This window comes from Protopterus annectens, chromosome 5.part0 (assembly GCF_019279795.1).
Source record: "Protopterus annectens isolate FY-2018-M chromosome 5.part0, PAN1.0, whole genome shotgun sequence".
Taxonomy (NCBI): domain Eukaryota; kingdom Metazoa; phylum Chordata; order Ceratodontiformes; family Protopteridae; genus Protopterus; species Protopterus annectens.
This window is the reverse complement of record NC_056735.1, coordinates 135,535,878-135,562,790: the sequence shown is the minus strand read 5'-3', so window position 1 is coordinate 135,562,790 and position 26,913 is coordinate 135,535,878. Positions and strand designations below refer to the sequence as shown.

The following is a 26,913-nucleotide window of genomic DNA, read 5'->3' as shown; positions in this document are numbered from 1 at the left end:
CAAAATCAGCATTAACAACCACTAGTACTGTGTATCGTATTTCATTGTTTTACTTATGCTCAACAGGCACATTCTTTAAATGCATCTTATTTCATTGTTTTATTTATGATCAACAGGCCCATTCTCCGAACAGCAGTAAATGGGGTGTCATCTATAAAAGAAGGAAAGAGGGAATAATTCTCCATTTATTATTTGCTTTATCTCTTGGAAATAGTGCTCTATTTATTATTATTATTATTTGCTTTCCCGCTTGTTGTTTAACATATTCACTTAAACCTTTTTTAGTCTTTCATAACTTTTTTTTATTTTACTGTATGTTTACATTTGATGGTAACAGTAATGTTAATTCATAGTTGAACTCATTTTTATTAAAAAGGGGAGTTATGTTTACTTTTAGTTAGTTTCTGCACATCCTGGTACTGATTTGTTCTAATCTCTAATGGTGCAAAAATCTCAGATGCTATGTTCCTCTGTAACTGGAGGGATAGAAAGTACTAGTTATTTATTGTTTTTAAACAGAAGAGATGCTACAATGTATATTAAACGGGTCTATGTTATTTAATCGACCATTTCGAATGTCAAATACTGGAAGCTCGAACAGGGAAGTTCAAAAAATGGAAATGTCGAAGCTGCGGAAATTCAAATTCTTTCCCAGGGAAAGAATTCAGTTGGCTGTTTCCGCGGCTTCAACATTTTCTCTACTGTGGTGCGAAAGTTATGGATCAAGTTAAGGTAAGTGTGCAAGTGTGACTGACGTTGGGGTTAGGGTGTGGTTAAGGTAAGTGTGCGATAGTGATGGACTTTAGGGTTAGGGCGTGGGTGAGGTAAGTGTGCGATAGTGAAGGACTTTAGGGTTAGGGTGCGGGTAAGGTAAGAGTGCGATAGTGACGGACCTTAGGGTTAGGGTGCGGGTTAAGGTTAGTGTATAGATAGTTGTGTATGTAAGGTGTAGTGTAGGTTTATTAGGTTTTTGGTGGGCCTGTGTTGTGTGTGTGTTTTTCAGAACAGCAATTTTTTTCCCTGGGAAAAAATTAGCTGTTCTGAGGTTTCGATGTTGTCATATTTCGAACTTCCAAGTTCGAACATATGGTGTTCAAAATTTTGGAAGTTAGATTATATGACATAGACCCTATTAAACACATGCAAAAATATAAATAATAAGAATCACTCCTTTAATTGATTTCATGAGTAACTATCTGATATGTTGATATATTAAAAATAAATGAAGCAGATGTATATAATTAAGGTTACAATTCTAAAGGTATGGTACTTTGCATGAAAACTTTTAACTTCCTACCAAATTGCTCATTAAAAAACTTGCAATAAATAAAGAAGTTATGTCTTACCATAACATTCCATCTGTGTTGTCGATCTTCACTAATCTTTGACTCTGGGCTCAGAACCGACTCGGCCATTTATTTCAGCTCATGCCTTCCACACTCTCGAGATAGGCTTTACCCATAATGTTCCTTTTTAAATTACCTCAGATTGAGTTTGGCTAAAATAGTGATAGACATATAGCAATAAGAATAAGAGACTATATATGTGTCCCTAATATGAAGCCAGTTCTTGAAAAATTCGATCCACTGAGAGTCTCAGGCTGGGGGAAGGAGGGAGGGAATGTCAAGGATTAGTGAAGATCAACAACACCGATGGAACGTTATGGTAAGACATAACTTCTTTATCTGATGTTGTCAATCTTCACGTAATTCTTGACTGTGGGACAGAGTCCCTAGTTACCTGAATCTTGGGAGGTCTCACGGGAGAATATTCCTAAGCACCATTGAACTGAATGAGAATGATGCCCATCCCCTACAGAACTGATCCAATGATAAAGGCATGAGGAAAAGACCAAGTGGCTACTGCACAAATGTCATCTAAAGAAGCTCTGGCATGAAAAACTGTAGACGTTGTCACCACTCTAGTTGAGTGGGCTTTTACTGGGCATGAAAGAAGAGCCATTTTGACTCAAGATAAATGACTACAATCTTTGAGCCATGTCTTCAGGGTAACCTTTGAGACTGGGTTACCTAAAGAAAGCAAGGAAAAGGCAACAAACAGTTGGTCAGATTTTCTGAAGTCCTTTGTTCTGTGTAGATAAAATTGTAGCGGTCTGTGGACGGCTACTAAATGAAGGGAATACTCCCTTTTATTGGAAAAATGAGGAAAAAAGACCAGTAGTTGAAGTGTCTGATTGATATTATATTCTGAGACTACTTTCGGTAAAAAGGATGGATTAGTCCTAAGGGAGACCCTATTTTTGTGAAATATTATGTAGGGTGGTTTGCAGGACAAGGCCTGAAGTTCAGATACTTTTCTGGTAGATATAATAGCCACTAAAAATAAAGTTTTCCAAGTCAAAAACTTTAAGTCAGATGTAGCTGATGGCTCAAAAGGAGACAGAGTAAGGTACTGATGAACTAGTGTGAGATCCCAGGGAGGAATGAGGTCTTTAAATGGAGGTCTTAACATAAGGGCTCCCTTTAAAAGGCTTTACAGAGCTCATGTGACAAAAGGGATGATCCATCAAACCCCATATGGAAGTTAGAAATTGCAGCTAGATGGACTTTAATTGTTGAGGTGGAGGAACCAGATTGAAACAGGTTAGCTAAAAAGTGCAAAACTTTATGAATAGGGGTCGTATAAGGATCAAGTTTGTTAATAAGCACCCAACTTGCAAATGTTTCCAATTTACTTTGATACGGTTTCCTAGTTGAAGGTCTGTGATGGGCCACAATGATATGGCAGACAGGAGAAGAAAGGAAAGGATGCCTGGAAATTATGGGAATTGGAGAAGCCATGCCATGAGCTTGAGATGAAGGAGGTTCAGATGAACCGTGACCTCCAGATGATTCAGCAGATCTGGAGCTGGGTCCAGCATCCAAGATTTCCAAAGAAGATGATGTCAAAGGAAGGGAAACCAAACTTGCCGAGGCCCAAAGGGGGCAATGAGGATTACTGAGTTCTCTGACCTCTTTCTTTAGAAACTGGGATATCAAAGGAGTTAAGGGAAAGGCATAAAGAAGAGTGGAGGTCCAATCATACAGAAGAGCATCTCTGGCTGACTCCCCCGGAGGGGGGGGGTTAGGGCAAAGAACTGCTGCACTTGTTGTTTAGGGGGACACAAAAAGATTGCAGCAAGGTTGGCCCCAGTGACGCAAAATCTCTTTTGCCACCACAGGATTGAGAGACTACTCGTGAGTCATGAGACTGGTTCTGTTCAGTTTGAACACTATCACGTTGGAGCTCCCTGGAATGTGCATTGCTGTGAAAAAGCGGTTGGAACAAATCACTCACTGCCAAACTCGGAGGGCTTCTTGACACAAAGAGCAAGATTTGGGTCCCCCTTGTTTGTTGATGTACCGGACTACAGACATGTTGTCCATCTGAATTGCTACAGTTGCTAGAGGAAGGGCATCCGGAAATGCTTGCAATGCTAATAGCACTGTCCTCATCTCTAGAATACTGATGTGCAAGTTGGCCTCCAGTTGGGACCACATGCCTTGGACTGTCCTTCCCAGATAATGCCCCCCCCAGTCTATCTGGGAAGCACCCGTGGTCACTATGGCTTGGGGTTGCAGAAAGACGAATGGACAGCCCGAGCAAATCTCATTGGAGTGGAGCCACCATGAATGTTCCTGTTTGCAGCGATTGGTAATCAAGATGTGGTAAAACATTGGCTGATCTATCGAAGACCACTGGGAGGCTTGCATCCATTGTAAGATTTGCATGTGGTATGTTGCTAAGGTAACTAGAGTGGCAAAGGTTGCTATAAGCCTAATGCTTGTAGGACTAACCTGGCTGGAACACATTTGCTCTGGACAATTAGGCTGACTTGAGAGCTGATCCTTTGTAGCCTCTCCAGTGGGAGTGAAGCAATTCCTGCAACTGTGTCCAACAGGGCTCTGATGAATTCTAGTTGTTGTGAGGGTTATAAATTTGATTTTTTCATAATTTATTATGATGCCTAGATCTGGAAGGTCACACAGAAAAAAACAATCACTAAAAACTAAATGAAAACTCCAGCCAAGCTAGAACTTCCAATGGGTGACTTCTCAAACCTCTTGTATCAGAGGCACATGGGATATATGCAAATGGCCCTTACAAACATCAGGTGTTTCAGCTATATGGAGATTTTGAATGCCCATGACTTTTTTAAGTAGTTTTAATGGACAATTTCAGGCCAATAAAGCCAAACCCCACTAGCTGTGGATATGCATATTTCAGCCTTATGACCTCATCAGCACAGCACAAGCAGAGTGTTTGACTAAGCATAAGAAACACAGGGCTGTTATAACCAGCTGATGTCCATTACTATTAGGGTGACTGCAAAATATCCCAGCTAACAAACTAAAACAAAAAGTGAGAAGGTCACACAGAAAAAACAATCAGTAAAAATTAAATGAAAACTCCAGCCAAGCTAGAACTTCCACTGAGTGACCTCTCAAACCCTTGTATCAGATTTCTAGAACCAAGGTCCCATACAGCACAGTAATGGTGACCCCCAAAACTGAAGTATGGGTCGATCCAATGAAGGTTGAGGCACTGAGGGGCATGAAAGGCTCTGAAATTAATGAAGTCAATCCCTGCACCTCAAAACTGGCCAGGGAGTCTTGACCCCAGGAGGCATCTGGTCCTGAAAGCCCGGAGGAACTCAAGGCAACCCTTAGTTTAGGAGAAGTTCTTACCAGAAAAGAGACAGTTGAAGTTGGGTCTGTCAGAACCATGGGATTCAATGACTCAACAGGAGTTGGAGGAGGAAGAAAGGATGATGTCGCAATAGGGCCGGTCCCGGTGCTGACTTGGCTAGGAACAGAAGACATTTCCCTCAACATGAGGAGCTGATCCACCAGTCTCATAATGTCCAATTCAAAGAGACTCTTACTGGATTGAATGAAGTTGAAGGAGACCTAGGGGGTCTCGGATCAACAATGGGGCTCTGTGGTCGATCCTTGAATGGATCTATAGAAGGAGAATATCTAGATCTTGGAACAAAAATAACCTCTGATTGCTCCGGTACCAATGAATCTCTTGGTGCCGAGGCAGCTGAAGTCAACTCCTACGTCTTTTTACGTGCCGAATCATTTTTGCCATTTGGTGCCGAGGAACCTGTTGACACCTAAGGCTGTTTAGAAAATTTTTTAGGTGGTTCTGAAGTATTAGAAACTGAGGACAATTCCTTCTTGGAAGAGGAAGATGAACTGGCTTCTGTCTTGGACCCAGAAATGACCTCTTCAAAGTCACCTTTCAGCAGACCTTTAAGAATAAGTTTATTTCTCGGTTCAGTGAGCATACTGGCAGAGAAACCGTGGCATATTGAACAATCCTCCTACAGGTGAACTTTACCCAGGCAATAAACGCACCACACATGCCCGCCTGAGTTAGGAATTTTTCTTTCTGCCCTTAGATGACTTAGCTGGGGATTCTGATCTGTCAGCCATAATGAGGTAATCACATATTCACTCAACTAGAAAAGAACAAAGAGAGAAGAATTTTTTTTAAACAGGGAAAAGGAAGGGACATACTAGCAATGGTATTTAAGAGAATGCCTAAACAGGTACAAAGAAGTACCAACAATGGTATGGAGGTAAGAACTACCAATGGTAGTAAAAGGAGAGAGAGAGAGACACACACACACACACACACACACACACACTACAAATACTAAACAAGAGGTGCGGGTAAAGAAAAAACTCACTAGAAGCTAAAGGGAAATTTGTAAAAAGGAAGAAAATATATTTTCAAAGAAAAAACTTACTTTAATTATAAGCCAAAGTTCGACAGTGGTCATACGTGTCTGACACATGAAGCAGCAAATGAGATCTGAGGTAATTTAGAGAGGAGCATTATGGGTAAAGCCTAGCTTGAGAGTTTGGAAGACACGGGCTGAAATAAATGGCAGAGTTGGTTCCGAGGTTTAGAACCAAGCCCAAAGTCAAGGATTATGTGAAGATTGACATCAGATTTTTTGTTTAAATATTCTTTATTTGGAAATGTAAGACAAATGAGTTAAAATATTAGTTAAAAATATGTGGATTGAAAAGTTAATTTATTAATTTCTTCTTTGATAATCTTTGATGGTTTTGATGTCTTATTTCTAATAATATGTGATTTATGATATAACAAATTTGAGAAATACATATTTAAGTAAAGGGCATATATTGGATAAAAACAGGATTGTTTTGAGTACTTTTACATACGAGTTCCATTCCAAGTTCTGGTTTAATGCAATCCCTTGAGATTTTGACAATCTGTAGCTTTTTTAAAGAGATGTTGATGTATCTATCATTCATTTATTTTTTTGGGTAGGGATTTTGGCTCTTCTATTTCCTTAATGCTCAATGCTTAAGCAAGTTATAGCATACAGGAGCAAGTAAGTAAAGTAGAATGATTAATTCATTTGCTTGTGAAGGACACCTTAGTGCAAGATTATTGAAGTATGGTTGAACTGGCTGTCACTTTTGCATACACTGGGTCAAGTGAATACAGTAACGTTTTTGGTTCTGCTTTCCAATGTTGTTCTGGTTGATTTAACTTATGTACAGACAAAAGAACTCAATTTTAACAAAACAGTTTTATTTGGAGTATTCTAGTGCACCTTATCTTATCAGACTGGTTGTTTTACTTTTTTTTTAATTGTTATGCAGACATGTAATTGATCTTCAGTTCTATTTATGTTATGTTGTTGTTGTTGGTCCCTTATATAGATAGAATTATGAGATTAATTTATATTATTCCTTAAGTATTGTTAACAGCACATGATATCAAAATAATTGCTTGCAGAACTTACTTGAACATTATTACAACTTAAAGGGATAATGGTATTTTTTTCATTTTCTAACAGTTTTATATAGTTATGATTAGGCAACAGTAATGAGCTCATTCTTCCGGTTGGTTCTCACTGACTTCATTTTTAACTTAAGTAAGACATCTGTTAAGACATCATTTCAGAGAAGCATCAGTGTATAGTAGGAATGGCTTATTAAAACCTTAGAGTGTATGTATGTATGTAAAGTTTATCAAATGCTTTGGTAAACTGGGCTCATTAAAAATTATTAGACTAAAAAACACATTATTAGTATAGAGAAAATTTTAGATCTATGTCATTCTTTGACCAGTATTCATTGACAGTACATAACATTAAACAAAATATTTTAGAAAGCAATGATGTAAGGGATAGAGATTACTCAGAAATAAATGATATAGACAAGTATAAATCCGAGACACAGTTTTAAATATTAATTAACAGGATTGCTGATGAACTGGTATCTTTAAGATTTACTATATCACAGTAACATAACTTAGTTGCCACTTTTGGAATAACTGTCTTGATACCTACTAATCTGATGCACTGCTATTCTTAGTATTACTGTAAATAATGCTGGCAGTATCTAACCTGTCATCTCTTGACTGATGAACAGGTCACAGATAACAGCTTTTGGAAACTTATCAAATTATATTTCCAACATACTAAATTAAGGTTGGTACATGAAATACTTATTTCATTAGATCTAAATCATACGTGTCTGTTAGAAAACTGTCCTACACTAGAGTGACTTTCAGTGACTTATGGGAACATGCTAGATATAAGGGAGCTGTCAATACCGCACATTTCTAGGACAGTTTATAGACACATAGGATATAGTTTTCAAAGTCTTGAAAGGAGCTAATTACCACTATATGAGCATATTTTCCCAGGTTATCATGTATTTTCTCAGTAATTGAGACAGCATTTTGAAATCATTCTATTGGCAATGAAAATGATAATTTTGTAGCTCATTGTTGATATACGCTAGAACTATTTCTCTGAGTTTGAATAAAAGAAAATACGTCAGAAGATTTATAATCTCTTTGTACTATAGCAAAATGTTGTAGAATTCAGAAATTATATGCAATTATATTATTTTAAGAATGTTTATATATTACAGGGTATTTTAAACAAAATTAAGTAGGTATTAGAGATCAAACAATTTAATTTGCAGCTGATTGTAATAAAAGTCAGATTTTTAAACTCTATACCTTTCAGCAGTTTAAACTTATGCAGAATGTTCAGTTTTCTTTCAGACTTATTTGGTTCCTTTATTTTGAAATGTATAAACTTGTAGCAAAGCTTTTCAGTATATCTACTGAAGAACGGTGAAGGACAGATCTCAAACTTTGTGGTCCTTAGAAAATGCTTATTACTATAGCAGTGAGTATTCTTAATACCATTGTTTACATTAAACTAATTTCTTTATATTTCTGTGAACTAGAATATACTTATTCCATTTTAACATCTATTAACCCACTCATTTTAATGCATTGCACTCATTTTTAAAGAAGTATTAGATCATTAATTTAAACAATTCAATTCAAATTTCTAGAATATTATATAGCATTTATAACATATTTTTCAGGAAACTATTTCCAAATACAATATGATGCTAAATTTGAACATGATATTGGATTCATAATATTACTACTGAATTAAACTCCAACTTCTAGCCTGAATGTGTGTATTTATAACTATTAAAGTTAAAAACTGTATATATATATATATATATATATATATATATATATATATATATATATACATACAGATATAGAAGTCAAACTGAAGGCATATTTGCTAAGATAATTTTGGAGAAAAAGAAAACAAATAGGAAAGACAAGTGTTTTACTTGTTGTAAGCTATATATACTTATAAACTTAGAATTTACTCACAATTAATTTAGAAATTGCCAAATTGGGGTGCATTATCAATGTTATTTAGTGTATTTTTATCTAATTCTGAGGAGAATTCACCTTGCACATTTAATATTTTTTTTTATTTGGGATCATCTAAATTGGGTGCTTTTTAGGCTAGGGACTTAGTACCCATTTTTCAGAAAATATACTTATTTTGTTAATAAAATTGTAGGGGATGATTATTTTTTATTTAATAAGTTATTTATATTTTCTTTATTAAACATCATTAATTTTACTCATTTATCTTATTTACATTTTATTAATGAGAACCATAATAAGTACATTGTTGACATACTAATAGGCAAAGACAGACTTAGAACAATATATTAATATTCTGAAAGTTTTTCAGAAAAGGGAAGAGAGACTGAATAAGCAATTCGCAAGAAAACAATGGGAGAAGACATATATGTCTCCCAAACATGCAACAAAGTCAAGAAGATTTAGAATTTTTGCACAAGTTTTTATACCCCAAGCACACTCAAAATACTTTTCCTCAGCTAGATGGCAAATGTTGCTGGTATGATGGGGAAGAGGTAACTGGGAATAAGAAGTTATGTACCTACCATAACGTTCCATGTTAGTTGTCTTCTTCTCACCTTCTTTCTTGCTGGTTGGGTTCGGAGCCGATCCTCAGCTCCGACTCGGCCATCTTCTAAAGCTCGAGAGCTATTTACTGGCTCGAGGCCTCCCCATATCCCACAATGCCTGGCGCTAGATCCCCAGATCTCATTTGGTAGACCTAACTACAGACAAATATAAGGACACCTGTCCTAACAGCATATGTTTAGCTACAGAGCTAAAAGGTTGCGGGAACAAACCAGATAAGACCCAGCCAGCTAAAAGGAAATCAGAGGGCAACTCTTCTTGGTCTATTAGGATAGGGGGATGGAGGGTGGGACGCAAGAAAGAAGGCAAGAAGAAGACAACTAACATGGAACGTTATCGTTATAGTAGGTACATAACTTCTTAATGTTAAGTTGTCTATCTCGCCTTCATTCTTGCTGGTTGGGACAGCGTCCCTAGCACCTCAGTCCTGGGTGGCTCATTGGAACAGACTCTTCAGCACAGTGGAACCAAAATCAGCTCTGCTCCTAGAGGCCACATCCAACTTATAATGAGAAATAAATGTATGGGGAGTGGCCCATGTAGCTGCCGCACAAATGGCTTCCATTGGTAATCTTGCCTGAAAAGCTACAGAAGTAGCTAAAGCCCTAGTAGAGTGGCCTTTTGGTTTAGCAGGGAGCTGTTTGTTCCTCAATTGATAAATCAAAGTAATAACAGAAGTCAACCACCTAGAGAGAGTTACTTTAGACACTGGTAGACCTTGTTTACCTTCAGCATAGGACAGGAAGAGCTGATCTGATTTTCTAATTTGTTTAGTCCTATGCAAGTAGAAACATAATTGTCTATGAACATCCAACTGATGTAATTTATGTTCAGCTTTGTTGGAATAATTTGGGAAGAAGACCGGAAGATCAATGGACTGTTTCAGATTACTCTCAGAAGGTACCTTAGGAAGGAAGGAGGGATTAGTCCTGAGCGAAACTCTGTCATTATGGAAAACTAAGTAAGGAGGGCGAACACAAAGGGCCTGGAGTTTGGAAACTCTTCTGGCTGAGGTAATTGCCACAAGAAAGAGGGTTTTCCAAGAAAGAAACTTTAAGGAACATGAAGCTGCGGGTTCAAAGGGGGGCAATATTAGGGAAGCTAAGATCAAATTAAGATCCTACAGAGGTGGGGGATCTCTTACTGGGGGCCTGAGCAAAGTAGTCCCTTTGAGAAAAGCTTTGCAAAGCTTATGGGACATGATACTAGTTTCAGACAGGCCTGTATGAAAGTTTGAAATTGCGGCTAACTGAACTCTAATGGTGGCAGAAGAGGACCCACCCTGAAAAAGTTTTGCTAAGAAATCTAAAACATGGTGGACCGGGGCTGAAAAGGGATCTATGTTTTTAGACTCTGCCCAGCAAGAGAAACGTTTCCACTTACTAGCATAAGTTTTTCTGGTGGTAGATTTGTGCGAAGATAAGATGATTTCACGCACCGATTGGGAAATGTCCAGAAGCCTGGCTAAGGTTGGAAGTGGAGCAACCAAGCAGTGAGGTTGAGAGACTGCAGGGATTGGTGCAGCCCGCCCAACTGATGGATCAGGAGGTCTGGTACTGGGTCCCAGGTCCAGGGCTGCTCCAGGAGGTGATGATGCAGGAATGGAAACCAAATTTGTCGAGGCCACTAGGGGGCAATGAGGATCATCTTGCATCCCAGCGCGGTAGCTTTCTGTATTAGTTTGGGAATCAGGGGAAATGGAGGGAATGCATAAAGAAGTCCCTGAGGCCAATCATGGATTAGAGCATCTCTGGGAGGGTATCCGGGAAGACGGAGGAGAGAAAAGAAACTGTCGCACTTGCTGTTGAAGGGGGTGGCGAAAAAGTCGCAGCAAGGCTGACCCCATTTGTGGAAGATTTGGTCCCCCACTGTCTGATTGAGAGACCACTTGTGAGGCATGAGAATTGCTCTGCTCAGCCTGTCCGCTATAACAGGAATGTGCGTTGCTATCAGAAACCGCTGGGAAGAGATCGCCCACTGCCAGAGTGCTTTTCGACATAGGGGTTAGGACTTGGTTCCGCCCTGCTTGTTGATGTACCACACTACCGATATATTGTCTGTCTGAATTGCAATGGTCCTGGTGGGAAGAGAGTTCTGAAGAATTTGCAACGCTAAAAGCACAGCTTTCATCTCCAAGTCATTGAGATGGTACTCGTGGGGTTGCCATGTGCCTTGGACTGCTCTGCCCTGAAAGTGCCCCCCCACCCAATCAGAGAGTTATCCGTGGTCATCGTGGCTACTGGAGGAGGAAGAACAAATGGTCTGCCCTGGGGTACTGATGGGGGAAACCATCCACCAAGCAAGCTGGTCTTTGCATGTTTGTGTAATCATAATGTGAGACATTGAAAGTTGTAGAAATGACCATTGGGTGAAAAGCAACCACTGAAGAATCCTCATATGAAAATGAGCCAGGGGGACTAGTATGATAGCTGCTGCCATGAGGCCCAATGTCTTTGGGACGAATCTGGCCTGAATTTTCTTGCATCCTAATAACACCTGTACATGTCGGTGAATATCTAATACTCTGTGTAACGGAAGACTCGCTGACATGTCTTCTGTACTTAAACTTGCGCCTATAAAGGTTATATACTGACAAGGCGACAATGCAGACTTTTCGAAATTTATTGTGATACCTAGCTTGGAGCAAGTTTGGATGGTGTAGTTCCTGGCTCGTAGCAGCTGATGTCTGGTGGTAGCAGTAAGGAGCCAGTCGTCTAGATAGGGAAACACCTGGAATCCTTGCTGTCTCAGGTGAGAAGTAACTACTGCCATACATTTGGTGAACACCCTGGGGGCTGTGGTGAGACCAAAGGGCAGAGCTTGGAACTGATAATGACTGGCTCCCAGCCAGAAGTGGAGGAATCTTCTGGAGCGCCTATCCATTTTGATATGGTAGTATGCATCTTGAAGATCTATGGAGCACATCCAATTGTCCTGACCCAAAAAGGGTAGAATGGACTGAAGCATGACCATCAGGAACTTCGTTCTTTGTACACAACTGTTTAGTCTGCTGAGATCCAAAATGGGTCTCCAGTCCCCTGTCTTTTTTGGTACCAAAAAGAACTTTGAGTAAATTCCGTATCCTTGCTGGCCTGCTGGGACTCGTTGGATGGCTCTTTTTTGTACAGTTTTGAGATCTCTTGGACTGCTTGTTCCCTTAGACTGGGTGGAACATCTGGAAGGGATTTGTTTGACCTTAAGGGGGTATGAACGAGGGTAATTCTGTAACCTCCGGATATGATAGACTGTACCCATCTGTCTTGAGTTATGTCTTGCCAGGTTTTTGGGTACAGCGATAATCTTTCCCTGACTGCCTCCGAAGGCGGGCAGCCCCTTAGGGATGCTGGAAGGGCTTGTCAGAGAAGGAATCTCTGCTGCCCTGATTTTGTGGGCCCCCTCTGCCTCGAGGGCGGCGTCTATTGTTGTTCCCTCCTCTGCCCCTGGAGGGAAACTCACATGTGTCAGGCACGGCTCCCTGAGGTTTCCGGAACCACATTTTGCCACTTTTCTGACATTTGGGGTATGGTCTAGAAGGAGTGGAAAAACAGACTCCCACAGCAGAGAGAGTCTTGCCTTCCTGCTCACACCTGGTAAGGGTATCCTTCACCTGTGGTCCAAAAAGAGCAGAACCATCAAAAGGGGTATTGGTGAAAGACGCCTTAAAGGGGTCCGCAAAGTTACATAACCGCATGCAAGCGTGCCTTCTCAAGGCCACACCTGTGCCTGCGGCTCTACTCGCCCCATCGGCCGCATAAGAAATGAGCCACATGGAGGAGTTCACTATTGAATTAAGAGTTGCCAGCTGGGAGGTAATCTTATCCTGGGCCCCCGCAGCTGATGAAGTTTGAAGGGTATCTCCAAGCTCCTTAAGGAGATCCCTTTGAAGGTGTGTAAAATGGCACAGATAGTTCAGCGACCGCATGGAAAAGGTCGCTGAGGAAAACATCCGCTTCCCGTATCTGTCCATCGCCCTAGACTCTTATTAGGGGGATGGACAGACGAAGAAGTCTCAGCCAACTCCTTTTTCGTGGCCACTGCTACCACCATAGCATCAACAGGGACACCCTTTGTCAAAAATTGTTTGTCTTGTGGTGCTGTGATGAATTTTGTGGGCCTTCAGGGAGTTGGTTCCACTGTGTCTGGGGCTGACCACGCCTTTCGAGCCACCACTGCCATCAGTGGATCGAAAGGTGGAGACACCCAGGAGGTGGAGGGGCGAGAACCAAACGTGTCCAGATATACCAACTCATCCTCAGAAGGGTTAAGGGTAGTCCAGTTCCCCCTCTGCCTAAGCATCTCAAGGATGTCTGAGAAGGAGACATCTTCAGAGGGGGACCTCGGGGACCCTTCTGAATCCTCTAAGTCGGTATCCGAAGTGACAGACTCAGGGGAGTCAACATGCTTCCTCTTACATTTCCTCTTTCGAGGGGGCTCCTCTGAATGATCAGGGGAGGCCTCGGAAGAGAAGGATGCGCCCACTGGTGCGACCTGGAGCACTTTTTCTCCTCACTTGGGGTCTGGAGGAGGGGCAAAGGCAGACACAGGCACCATGGGGGAGGAGCCGAAGAGGCTGCTCGTGGGGCTGACTGAGGGGCCAGCACACTCCTCATGACCTCGAAGACACCCCCTCCCAGCAGAGAAGAAGGCTCAGGCTCCGAAGAGACCGGAACCCTCCCCAGCACCGAGAGGGATGGCTCCGAGGCCAATGTAGGAGCAGAGCTCACCTGCACCGAAGCTCCAAGAGGGAGAACGGGGTCGGACAAGGGTCTGATGCCACTCGCCCCCTCGGAACCGACAAGGGAGTCTCGGTACCCAGATCCCTCCAAGGACGGTGCCATGGAAGTGATCGGAGCCGAAGGAACCAAAAGGGGAGATATCGGCACCGCCGGATCCACGATCCGAACCCCAACCAGCTCTGGCTCCGAACTCAAGGGGTGTGTCGAAGGAGGAACTACTGTAGAGATGGGCAGAGCCGAACTCTGATGAGGGGGGCTGGATAGCATTTTAGCCAGGGCCTGCGATTTCAGAAGTCTGCTCACCACTCTCTCCAAGTCATGGTCAGACAGTCTCGAAGACCGAGAAGAGTGAGATCGGTGACTTCGCTCCGACTGTAGCAGATGTGACTCCGAAGCCGAGTAAATCGACTCTAGGGATGGGGACCTAGAACGCTTTCGGTTCGCTGAAGGTTCCGACACCAGGATTGGAGCCAACTGAGAGGCAGTTACTTCGGTTCTGGCCAGAACCGAAGTCGAAGCAGACTCCACACCCGACGACGGCTCCGAGCTGGGAGCCGACGGCTTCGATGGCTTGGAGGGTTTCCCTGGCTGAGTCTTAGCAGGTGACCCTTCAAGTTTTAGTAATCCTCTAAGGATTAACTTAGTCCTACGCTCCTGTAGGACTCTTGGACTAAAGGTGTGACACACTGAACAAGAGTGCTGCAGGTGTAGGGCGCCCAAGCAGTAGACACAAGAAGTGTGACAATCTGTCAGAGATATTTTCTGACAGCATGAGTCACACTTCTTGAATCCCGATACCTTAGTATCTTTGGACATCCTGTAAAAGAAAAATCACAGGAAAAAAAGGCCAGCAGTACAACAGTAGGTAACAAGTATAAAGAACCGTACACACACAAAAAAACAGTTACCACACCTTAACACACACACACACACACACACACACTATAATATATATATAAATATATACTATAAAAAGTAAAGTACTACAACTATTTCTACCTGAAAACACTACAAAATGTATTTTAGAGAACAAGGGTTAGCCTCTAACAAAAACGGCTACCTTAAAGAGAGAAAAAGAGAGGGGGGAGGGGGAACTCTCTAACAGTAAAAACGAGTTTTCTAAGGGGATGGGATAGATCAAAAAGTACTAAACTACTATAATAAGAACTAAACGCTAACTATTTATATGAAAAATTTTATATAAAACCTATCAAAAGACAAAAATATGACCTGAGCGAGCAAAAGCAACATCGTAGCAGAAGCGGCAAATGAGATCTGGGGATCTAGCGCCAGGCATTGTGGGATATGGGGAGGTATCGAGCTTTAGAAGATGGCCGAGTCGGAGCCGAGGATCGGCTCCGAACCCAACCAGCAAGAATGAAGGCGAGATAGACAACTTAACATCATATGTTCTGGAAGTGCAATGAGTTGGCAGACTTCAAAAATTCTTTACAGGGTACTCTGTCAGAAATATTGGGTAAGGAAATGATTTTTTGAGCTGGGATACAAGATCGGAATTGCTGAGACATAGCAAGGCCTTGCTAAGTTTAATCCTGGTGGCTGCCAAAAAAGCAATTACTATTACTAGTTAGGATCTAAGTAAGGTAAGTGAGTGAATGTGTGTGTGTGTACTTGTATGGGTGTGTCCATAAGTGCAATCAGGTGGGAGGATGTTCAATTTACAATGTGTCTGTGGGGGGGGAATGACTACCATAGCTAACCTCCCTTTGACAAACAGTCACATACTGCAATACTGGGGGGGGGGGCAATGGCTAGATACCAGGGACACACACATGCAAATAAATACATAAATAACTTAAAAATTTAATAAAACAACACATTTTGCACTATGAAAGTATGGAGGGAACAGAAGACACCAGGAACACATTTTAATATTATTCTAATCCACTAAAAACCTAAAAGGACTTAGGTTTTGCAACATGAAGCATATGGGGAGAGGGAGGAGTGGCAAACTCTAATATCTGTCATTACTGACTGACTGTAACTGTTTGTGATATACAGGGGCTTTGCTTAAGATGACATCGGGGAGTTTTTATAAACATTACTGAAATCCGCTAAAAGAATACAACAACACATCTTGCAACATAATGCCTTTTCTGAACAAGAATGAAACTCAAATAATTGGCATTACTGACTGTAATCATTAATGATATACGAGGGACGTACTGTAAACTCAAGGACAGATAAGAGGTATAGCAATGTAGCCAAGTGTGCATGTGTGTTTCGGTGTGTATTTCTATGTGCAGAAATGAATAAGACTGTATACAATACATCAGCCATCAGTAGTGATTACCACAAAGTAGCAGAAAAAGGGCCTGTTATTGCTTGCAGTGATAACAGAGCGATTCAGAGACATGCAAATTAACTAATAATGGGGTCTCTTCTCATTGTGGTTAATGTGTTTCTGAATCCCTAGTTCCTGCAGTCTGTCTAACAAGCCTTTTTTGCTGCACCTTACTGCCCACACCTAGGCCTGTTTCTGAATCCTGGCCAACGAACTTTTAGTTATGTACTCACCATAACTTCAGATGTTTGGGATCCATCTCGCCTACATTCTGACTGATGGGTTCGGAGCCGATCCCTCGGCTCCGACTCGGCACGCTTATGCCAAAGAGCGAAGTCTCTTATTGGCTGAGCTTACTATATCCCAGGATGCACCACTACCAGTCCCCCAGATCTAGTTTGTCCGCATACATGCACACATGCAAGCACTGCTTATATAACATCGTCAGAAGAAATAAGATAAAACAGTAAAACTCAAAACCGTTCAATCTCTTCTGATCTCCAAGGCCGGGGGAAGGAGGGTGGGTATTAGGAATGTAGGCGAGATGGATCCCAAACATCTGAAGTTATGGCGAGTACATAACTAAAAGATGTTATGTGATCCTATCTCGCCTACATTCTGACTGATGGGACAGCGTCCCTAGCACCTGAATCCTGGGTGGCTCACTGGAAAACACTCCTGAGTACCGTGGAACCAAATGATGCTCGCCCTTTAGATGCCACATCCAATTTATAGTGGGAAATGAAAGTGTGCGGATTGGACCAAGTAGCCGCAGCACAAATCTCAGAAATAGCGAGCTTGGAATGAAAGGCTATAGAAGTAGCCATAGCTCTGGTAGAGTGGGCTTTGATAGATGTTGTAAGTTGCTTATTTGAAGAGGAATAAGCCTGTGAACATCCAATTTATGGAGAGTGTATTCTGCTTCATTGGAGAATTTTGGAAAGAAAACTGGAAGTTCTAGAGATTGTTAGAGACAGAGATTAGAACAAACCTTTGGGACAAAAGATGGGTTAGGCCTAAGTGATACTCTATCCTTGTGAAAAATCAAGTACGGTGGTTTGATAGATAGGGCTTGAAGCTCTGAAACTCTTCTTGCAGAGGTAATTGCAACTAAGAAGGCAGTTTTCCAAGACAGATATTTTAACTCACATGTAGCAGCCGGTTCGAAAGGAGAAGATGTTAATGCACGAAGCACCAAATCAAGATCCCACAGAGGCAGGATGAAAAACTGGGGTCTTAACAGCCCCGCACCTTTAATGAAAGTTTTGCATAATCTGCTGCTCATCAACGGTGGATCCATGGATTCGTGAAATTTAGAGATAGCTGCCAGTTGGACTTTAATAGTAGATACTGAAGATCCTTGATTAAACAAGGAAGTTAAAAATTTCAAAACCTCTGGAATTGGGGCAGTGATAGGGTCTAAGCCCTGAGTTGAGCCCAGATAGCAAACCTCTTCCACTTACTGAGGTACAATTTCTTAGTGGTGGGTTTGTGGGCGAAGATAAAATGTGAATAACTTCGGGTCTAAGGTGTGATTACTGACTAAGGACGGAAGTGGAGGAGCCAAGCTGTCAACTTCAAAGTGTGAAGGGACTGGTGTTGTCACCCCGACTGATGAATTAGCAGATCCGGAGTTAGATCTAAAACCCACGGATCGCCACGCATGTTTCTTCAGGTAGGAAACCATACCTGACGAGGCCAGTCTTGAGCAATTAGTATCATTGTGGACCCCAATTGAGAAGCTTTCTGTATGACTTTGGGGAGAAGTGGAATCGAGGAAAGGCATAAAGCCCTGTTGGCCAAGGTTGTGCTAGAGCATCCATAGTTGCTTCCCCCTGATGTGGAGTCAAGGTGAAGAACCTTTTGCACTTTGTATTTAGTGGTGTTGCAAATAGGTCGCAGCACGTCCCATCTTCTGAAAACCTGAGCTGCTACTGTTTCATTCAGGGACCACTCGTGAGGAGAGAGAATTGTCCTGCTTAATCTGTCTGCCAATATATTTGATTTCCCCGGAATGTGGGTCGCTACCAAGAAACGGCTGGTAGCTACAGCCCATTCCCACACCCTCATGGCCTCTCTGCAAAGGGGGTAAGATCTGGTCCCTCCTTGTTTGTTTAGATACCAGACCACCGACATGTTGTCTGTGTGGATGGCGATGATGCCCTGAGGGAGAAACTTGTGTAAGGCCTGTAGGGACAGAAGTACAGCCCTCATCTCCAATACATTGATGTGGAGAAAAGTTTCATCTGGAAGCCAGGAACCCTGAACTAACCTGCCCAGACAATGCCCCCCCCCACCCTGTCTGGGAGGCATCTGTCGTCAGGGTGACCACTGGAGGGGGAATAACAAAGGACTTCCCTGATTTAGATTGGATGTCTGAAGCCACCAGCGAAGCTCCCGTTTCCACGCTTGTGTAATCATAATGGGGTGATTGAGGGGAAGATCCTGAAAGGACCATTGAGTCGATAATAGCCACTGAAGGATCCTCATGTGCAATCTTGCCAGAGGAACTAGAAGAACCGTGGCAGACATCGAACCTAAAAGTTGCAGGACCATCCTGGCTGGGGCCTTGGATCTTGAAAGCAGGGCTTGAACTTGGCCTTGTAAAGTTTGGATCCTTTCGGTAGGAAGAAAACGCATCAATTTTGAGTCTATCTCTGCTCCTATGAACCTTATGCGCTGAGAGGGCAGCAAGACAGACTTTGACCAATTGAATGTAATTCCCAGGGTAGCACCCAGGAAAAGGTGGCTTTGAGGTTGTCCATTAGTAGATGACTGGTGGTGGCAGTCAGGAGCCAGTCGTCCAGATAGGGAAACACTTGGAATCCAAGACTCCTCAGGTGAGCAGTTACTACTGCCAAACATTTGGTGAACACCCTGGGGCTGTGGTGAGACCAAAGGGCAGAGCACAAAATTGGAAATGACTGTCTCCCAGGCTGAAGCGCAGATACTTCCTGGGCCCGATGTATTGGTATGTGATAATAGGCGTCCTTGAGATCTATGGAGCACATCCAAACATCCTTCTCCAATAATGGGAGAATGGATTGTAACGTGACCATTCGGAATTTGGATTTTGTGACGGATTGGTTTAGTCTGCTGAGATCCAATATTGGTCTCAGGTCCCCTGTCTTTTTTGGCACTAAAAAGAACCTTGAGTAATTTCCGGATCCGATCTGGTCTGTGGGGACCGGTTGGATGACTCCTTTTTCTAGCAGCTTTAACACTTCTGCGGCTGCAATTTCCCTTTGACTGGGTGGTGGGTCCGGGATTTTTTTGGACGGTGGGGGTGAGTGTGTGAAGGGAATGGTGTAACCTCCGGCAATAATCTGAAGCACCCATCTGTCCTGAGTGATTGACTCCCAGGCTTTTAGGTGCTTGGCGAAACGGCACCCGACTGGCTCAGGAGCAGCACAGCCGGGCAATCCCTCATGAAGTGTGGGAGGCTGAAGAGCCACGAAAGGACTCACGGTCTCCAGAATTGCGGGGCCCTCTGCCGCCTCTGGGGCCGTCTCCCAGAAAAATTTCCCGTCCTCTGCCTCTGGAAGGGAATCTTCCTGCTGTTGATGGAAAAACTTACGTGATTTGCGGAACCACATCTTCCCTCCTCCTTTAGCCTTGGGATAAGGCCGAAAGGGAGTGGAATAACGTGCACCTACGGCAGATAAAGTTTTTCCTTCTTGCTCACAGTGGGTAAGAGTGTCTTTAACCTTAGGTCCAAACAAAGAGGACCCATCAAAGGGAGCGTCGTGAAGGAAGACTTGAAGGCCTCCGCAAAATGACACAAACGGAGCCAGGCTTGTCTCCGTGAGCCACGCCTGTGCCTGCCGCTCTACCCGCCTTCGGCCGCATATGAAATGAGCCTCATGGACGAGTTAGAAATTGAAGCAAGGATAGCCAACTGAGAGCTAACCGACTGGGCTAGCTGCTCAGGTAGGTTACCTGAGAGGGAATCTGACAGCTCTGTGTCCAGATCCCTCTGAAGCCTAGTAAAATGTGCCAAATAATTCAGGGACCTTAAAGTAAAGGCCGCTGAAGTCAGCGCTTCGGTCCATGCTCCTAGACTCCTTATTAGGAGGATGGACGGACGTTGAAGCCTCTGCCACGTCCTGTTGTGTAGCAGATGCCACCACCATGGCATCTACAGCCACGCCTTTGGTCAGGAACTCCTTCTCGGGTGGGGCAGACAAAAATTTGTTAGGACGAGAAGGGACTGGTTCCACGGTATCTGGATGTTCCCGCCCTCCGACAAACTAAATCCAGGAGCTCGTCAAGGGCGGAGACACCCAGGAGGCGGAGGGCTGAGCCCCAAAGGCCTTGAGAAGCACTGACTCATCAGCAGAGGGGTTTGGATATCCAGCCGCCTCGTTGTTTGAGGATCTCTAAGATGTCTGCAAATGAGACATCATCCGAGGGCGACTTGGGGACCCCTCCGCATCATCAAGATCAGTGTCCGATGTAATAGACTCGGGGAGTCCACGTGCTTCCTCTTGCACGATCTCTTCCTTGGGGCTCCTCTGAAGACAACTCCGAAGAACCCTCAGGAGGAGGAACCCCAATGGGGGTAACCTCAGGCCCAGGGCTCCGCTGCCTAAGGACAGGGAACTGCCAAAGACCCAGTCTCCACGCCCAGGAAGGTGCCGGTAAAGCCGGAGAGATGGCGAAGACTTGGCCAATGCACTCCTCATAGCTCTGAAAGCCGACCCCAGAATCCTGGGAGTGTCTGGTCCCGGAGCCATGACAGCAGACGGAAGTCCCGCAGCAAGCACCGAGAGGGAGGCTCGGAACCGACAGCATAGGTCCCAAACATCACCCCAGGTCCAGCCAGAAGAGTCCGTGTACCAAACTCGGACCCGAAGGCGGGGTTGGAGTAAGGGTCGGAGCCGACCCTAAGACCTCTGGCTCCAACAGCACCTGCTCCGACGGAGCCGGCGGTCGGAGGAGGAATGGCAATGACATGGGCATGGGCTGTCTCGAAGCCAACTGGGTCGGAGCGAAACAAATTTTGAAAGACTGGGGACTGGAACAGTCTTTGGAGCACCCTGTCTATGTCCGAATCTGACATCCTCGATGACCTAGAGGATACTGAACGGGTTCGAGATGGCCTCCAACGGCCCCAAGGGGCTAGGGGACCGGCTCGAGGCGACTCGATGACTATCGGCGCAAGGAATACCCAAACTAGTTTCCATCGGTGCCGAGGAGGGCTTGGCGCCGAGGAGGAAGTCTGAGCGGGCAACCTTCATCGGCTCCGAAACCAGTGGAGCCGATGAAGATGACCGCCTCTCGATGCCCCAGCCATCGGCTCGGCCAGAGGAGTCGAGACTGGTGGCATCGAGGCAGACCGTTCCGACCTCGGCTCCGAAGTCCTTGGAGCCGAAGGAGAGGCCTGCCTATGTCTTTTGGCGGTCAGATCCGACGGACTGGTCGGAGCCGACGCCCTTTTCTTTTTAGCAGGAGAAGGAGAGGATGCTAAAGCTTCTTCAAAGGAGGGTTTTATAATGCCTTTCAATATGAGCTTATTTTTCCTCTCTTGGAGGACCCTTGAGGAAAAAGCATGACACACGCTGCAGGACTCCTGCAAATGTTTTGCACCCAAACAATAAACACAGAGAGAGAGTGGTCATCTGTGATAGACATTTTAAAGTTACACTTGGTGCACTTTTTAAAGCCCGAAGGCCTAAGTACCTGAGACATTCTGAGTTAGTCAAAACACAGTACAAACACTGTAATTAGAAAGAATTTTTTTGCTTTGTCCTTTTAAAAGAAAGAGAAATATCAGTAATATAAAGGATCCGAGATCCTTAAACAGAACAGAAGTCACCTACAACCAAAAAGACCGGGAAAGGCCTTTCCACACAAGAGGTACTCCTAGTCAACACTCACAACACAAGAATTTACCAAGTGAATTTCACCAAACGCACTCTAAACACAAGAATAGCTGTTAAAACAGCTTTTTGTTGAAGAATAAGAAATTCCTGACAGAAAAACTAGTGAAAATAATCACTACTTAGCTCAGCCAGCTCGAGACCACGTCTTCACTTGTTAGCGGCAAACAAGATCTGGGGGACTGGTAGTGGTGCATCCTGGGATATAGTAAGCTCAGCCAATAAGAGACTTCGCTCTTTGGCATAAGCGTGCCGAGTCGGAGCCGAGGGATCGGCTCTGAACCCATCAGTCAGAATGTAGGCGAGATAGGATCACATAACATCTATTGTTTTGCAAGAAGAGGCTGAAAACACGGTTTGCTGACTATGTTAAACTACTGGGAGCACTCTAAAGCATAACTCAAACTTCATGTCATTAAGGCTTAGAACACTGAAATGAAGAAACAGTAATTTTTGGTCATATTTATATCTATATAAAATTTCATGATGTAAATTAAATGCACCCCCCACTCCTCTTCTACTTGTATATACTAATGGCTTTCCTCAGACATTTGCATACTAAATGACACCTTCAGTATAGGTTCATATATGTTTATTAGGCTAACAATCACAAGGGCCTTTTTAAACCTAGCCATGCATCCCAAATCCCTAACGAGCTCTGGTACCCTTGATAAGTGTAAGCAGAAGCTTGGAAAATGAAACATTTACAAGTAGGAGCCTGAGAGATGAACATTTACCAGTTGCCTGTGTTCATTAGAGACATACTGTAGGTGCCAAGACAGCAATGAATGTTTCTATTCCCCATCCAACTGTCCAAGTTATACTTGAATTGGGTTAGGGAGGAACTCTGCTTCACATGGATGGGGAGCCTGTCCCAGAGACTGAGTAGTCTCTGGGATACACACCTGTCTCTCCAGTATCTTATTTATATCACAGACAAGGTTTAAGTCTTTCAAATGGGTAATTCTGTTGCTGTTTGTTTTGCCGATATGGAGGGGGTCCATCACAGTGGGATCTGATAACACCTTGTATGCCAGACACAAGTTATGCCTGAATTGGGTTAGGGATGAACTCTGCTTCATGTGGATTGGGAGCCTGTACCAGAGATGGGGTAGTCTCTGGGATACACACCTGTCTCTCCAGTAGTTCTTATTTATATCACAGGCAAGGTTTAAGTTATTAGAATGGGTAATTCTGGTGCTGTTTGTTTCGCTGATATGCAGGAGGTCCATCAGAGCGGGATCTGACAACACCCTGTATGCCAGGCACAGATATCCCTTCAGCCTGTAGAAGACAGAATACAGGGATAGGGCCTTGAGGTGGTCTGCAGATGACATTTTACTTATGCCCTGTATCTTTTAGTGAAGAGCTTCTAAGAACGTTCCATTTGTTGGATATATCTAGTTAGGTACACACCAAAGGGGGCAATGTACTCAATGGTAGGTCTGATGAATGCTGAGTACAGTGGAACAATGACTTTCTTGGACCTAGATGCCATACCTTTGTTTATAAGTTATGCAGCATAGAATGATTTCCTCACTATTGTAGACACATTTTGGTCAAAGGCAAGATTACTGTCTATGTCTGTCCCAAAGTCCCTGACTACTGGGTCAACTCTAAGGGGTGTACTGCCAATATGACAGTTACCAGGAGTGGATGACTTCTTGAAAGATACTATTATGCACTTCTTGGCATTTAGTTTTAGTTCATCGCTCTGACACCAGTTGTTTATCTGTGTCAGCCCTTCCTGGAGAACATTTGCGTTGGGGTGGGATTCAATAACATCTCCTAATTTGGAATCATCTGCAAAGTTAGTCAGCCAGAGACCATTTACTTTGGTCCTGACTTTAAAGAAGTAAATGCCAAAAAGGAGTGGTCCGAGGACTGATTCATGAGGGACTCCACTTGTGACTGGCCTCTTTGTAGAAGTGGACTCTCCAATTTTAACTTCCTGAGTCCTGTCTGGGAGCCAGTTGGCTATCCACCAGGTGACATATGAGCTAATCCTATCCTCTTGAGTTTGTCAACAGTGCCCGAGTGGGGTACTGTGTCAAATGCCATGGCCAGGTTAATATAGGTAGTGGGAACCATTCTGCCCTCATCCATTGCTTTGGTGACCTTCTCAAAGAAGTCCACAGGTTGAGTAGGCATGACCTGCCCTTGATGAAATTAAACTGGATTGGGTCCAGTGTCTGGAAGTTTATCATATCATTACTGATCATTTCCATGGCTTTACATATAAGACTAGTAAGACTTATAGGTCTGTAGTTTCCAGGGTCTGTGGATGGCCCGCCTTTGAGCTGTGGGATGACTGTTCTCCGTTCATGTGGCTTGTTTGGGGGCTACAGTTAAATAGCAATTCCAAACAGCCTGATAGGTAATGTTTCATACTATTTAGAAGGCATCCTGGGATATTGTCTGGGCCCATTGATGCAGTGCTCTTGGCCTTAGAGAGGGCATTAAGGGCCTGTTCCCAAGTGATAGCAGGGGGAGTTATACTTGATGCTATTTCCTGAGGAAAGTTTGAGGGGTAGAAAGGGGTAAAGTTGGAACCGAATTTGTCAGTCAGTAGGTTTGCTATATCTTCTAGCTCAGTATAGGTGGTTCCATTTACAATGAACTCTGTACAGAATTGTGTATTGCCTTCGAGGTTGTGGACATAGCTAAAGAATGTCTTGAGGTTGTCCTTGGCCTGGGAGCCAAATTTACCTCAAATGTGGCTTTGGTAGACTTTATGTGTCCTCTGGGTTGTTTGTTTAGTTTGATTAGAGTGCTTTTACCCTGCTGGGTGGTGCACCTTCTAATTTTTGCCATTATTTTCTTCCTTCTGTTATATAGACTATTGATTTTGTGATTCCACCAGGGTGGCTTGTTTTTTTAGTTAGTTCTGTACTTCTTCCTGGTGGGTAAAGCTGCCTCTATGCAGCTATTAACATGCTTGAATAGACTTTCTCTGTACAGTTCTGCATAGGCAACAGTGATCTCAGGATTTATGGGGGCTTCAAATTTTACTAGATTATCACTTAATAGCAGGAAATTATGTTTAGAGTAGTTCCCGAATATTCCAGGGTTAGCTGGGAGTCCAGGTTTTGTGGTCTGACCTTACCAGAGAAGACATTACAATGGGGGGGGGGGCAGCACTCTCCCATATTAGTGAGGACCAGATCCAGTATGGTTACACCTCTGGTTGTTTTATTGACAATCTTGTCCAGGGAGTATCTGTTTACAAAATCCAAGAATCTATGCGCCTGTACATTTGGTGTCATACAGGATTCCCAGTTAATAGTAAGAATATATGTTAGTGCACATGAAAGATTTTTACACAAGTCTGGATTTGAACTCTCACACCAATGACTCTTAAACACAGTAAGGGTGTCTTCACCCTCTTTCTCACATAAACAGATATAGAGCTCCTTTTTATGTATTTATTGAAAAGGAATAGGAAGTAATAAAAAATCTGCTGCTGATGCAATGGACACCCTGTTCAAAGCAACCATGACTGTTGGAGAGGTGGCTTTCTTCTCTGATCCAAGCAGAACCTAGAAAACAAATCATGAAAGCCTCTAATTAGTTGAGTAGATTGCAGGTGGGATGGCAAGAAGCAGAAGCCTGGAAAATTTTAAAAAGGAAATGGTCATTGTATAAATATTAAGTGGTGTCTGCAGTCAGTGGCATTGTAAGGGTTTGCAAGGCAATGCTGTGGATATTGTGCAACTCGCTCACGATGGCCTGGATTATAAGTAGATAAGAATTTTATTTTATCCTGGTAGTTGACCAGATGCCATGGACATTGGACATGGCTTTGCAGGACTAATGAGCATTTGTGTAAACCATACCAGAATACTTTCTTACAAGCACACAGCAATCATCCACAAGAAACATGCATTAAATATGAACATTGGAACATATTAGGCAGGCAATCACAAGAACATTAAGATGCCTAGCCTTATACATCTTTAAGTAAATGTAAAAAGTTCTTGCCACCCTTTTTAAGCACTTTATAGTGCTCACTTCCCAAACTAAGCAGGGCTGTACATATTAACTCTGGTTTAAACTTATCTACCCATCCAATCATCAAGACTAGCCTTAAAGATAGTCAAAGTAGCAAAGTATTTTGCTTGACCTGTAGAGGTAATGTATTGCATAGGGTTGAAATATGTTGACTTAGGAAACCATCTCTCCAGTCAGTCTTGCTAATTTGTTGATGTACACTTAGTTCCTTATTGCAGGTGTTTGTAGAGCCACTAGTTTTGTGAAAAAATAGGAGGTACCAGGGTCCAAGCCCTAAGCGCCCAAAATCACATCCACACCAAATGGAACTGCCAAGGAGGGTAGAAAAAAGCTATAAACTCAATGTAGTTGTGACATGAGGTAGTGGCAGCTGTGCCAGGGAGAGTAGTGCAGTGCATGTGTAACATATAACAACATAGCTAGCTGGTGTTTTGAAAAATAATTTTATGTCATTTGACTATCACACTGATCTGTACAGATGCTTGTGTTAAAATGTATTTGTAAAGTTGATTCTGTTAAAAATGCATCAACAGAGGGTCCTGATGGACAGAAAAGAGATATACATGTATGTCAAGACAGTATTATTATAACTGATTAAATATAACTCTTTTAACAGACAATTCTGGAAGGGAAGAGATTAATCTCA

At 43.0% G+C, this 26,913-nt stretch overlaps 1 protein-coding gene across 1 annotated transcript in view; it reads right to left on the bottom strand.

Annotated features, from left to right (window-relative positions):
* The window catches only part of LOC122802130 (pyrimidine-specific ribonucleoside hydrolase RihA-like), a 295,157-nt gene that overhangs the window by 51,823 nt on the left and 216,421 nt on the right, over positions 1-26,913 (bottom strand). The window lies entirely within an intron of this gene.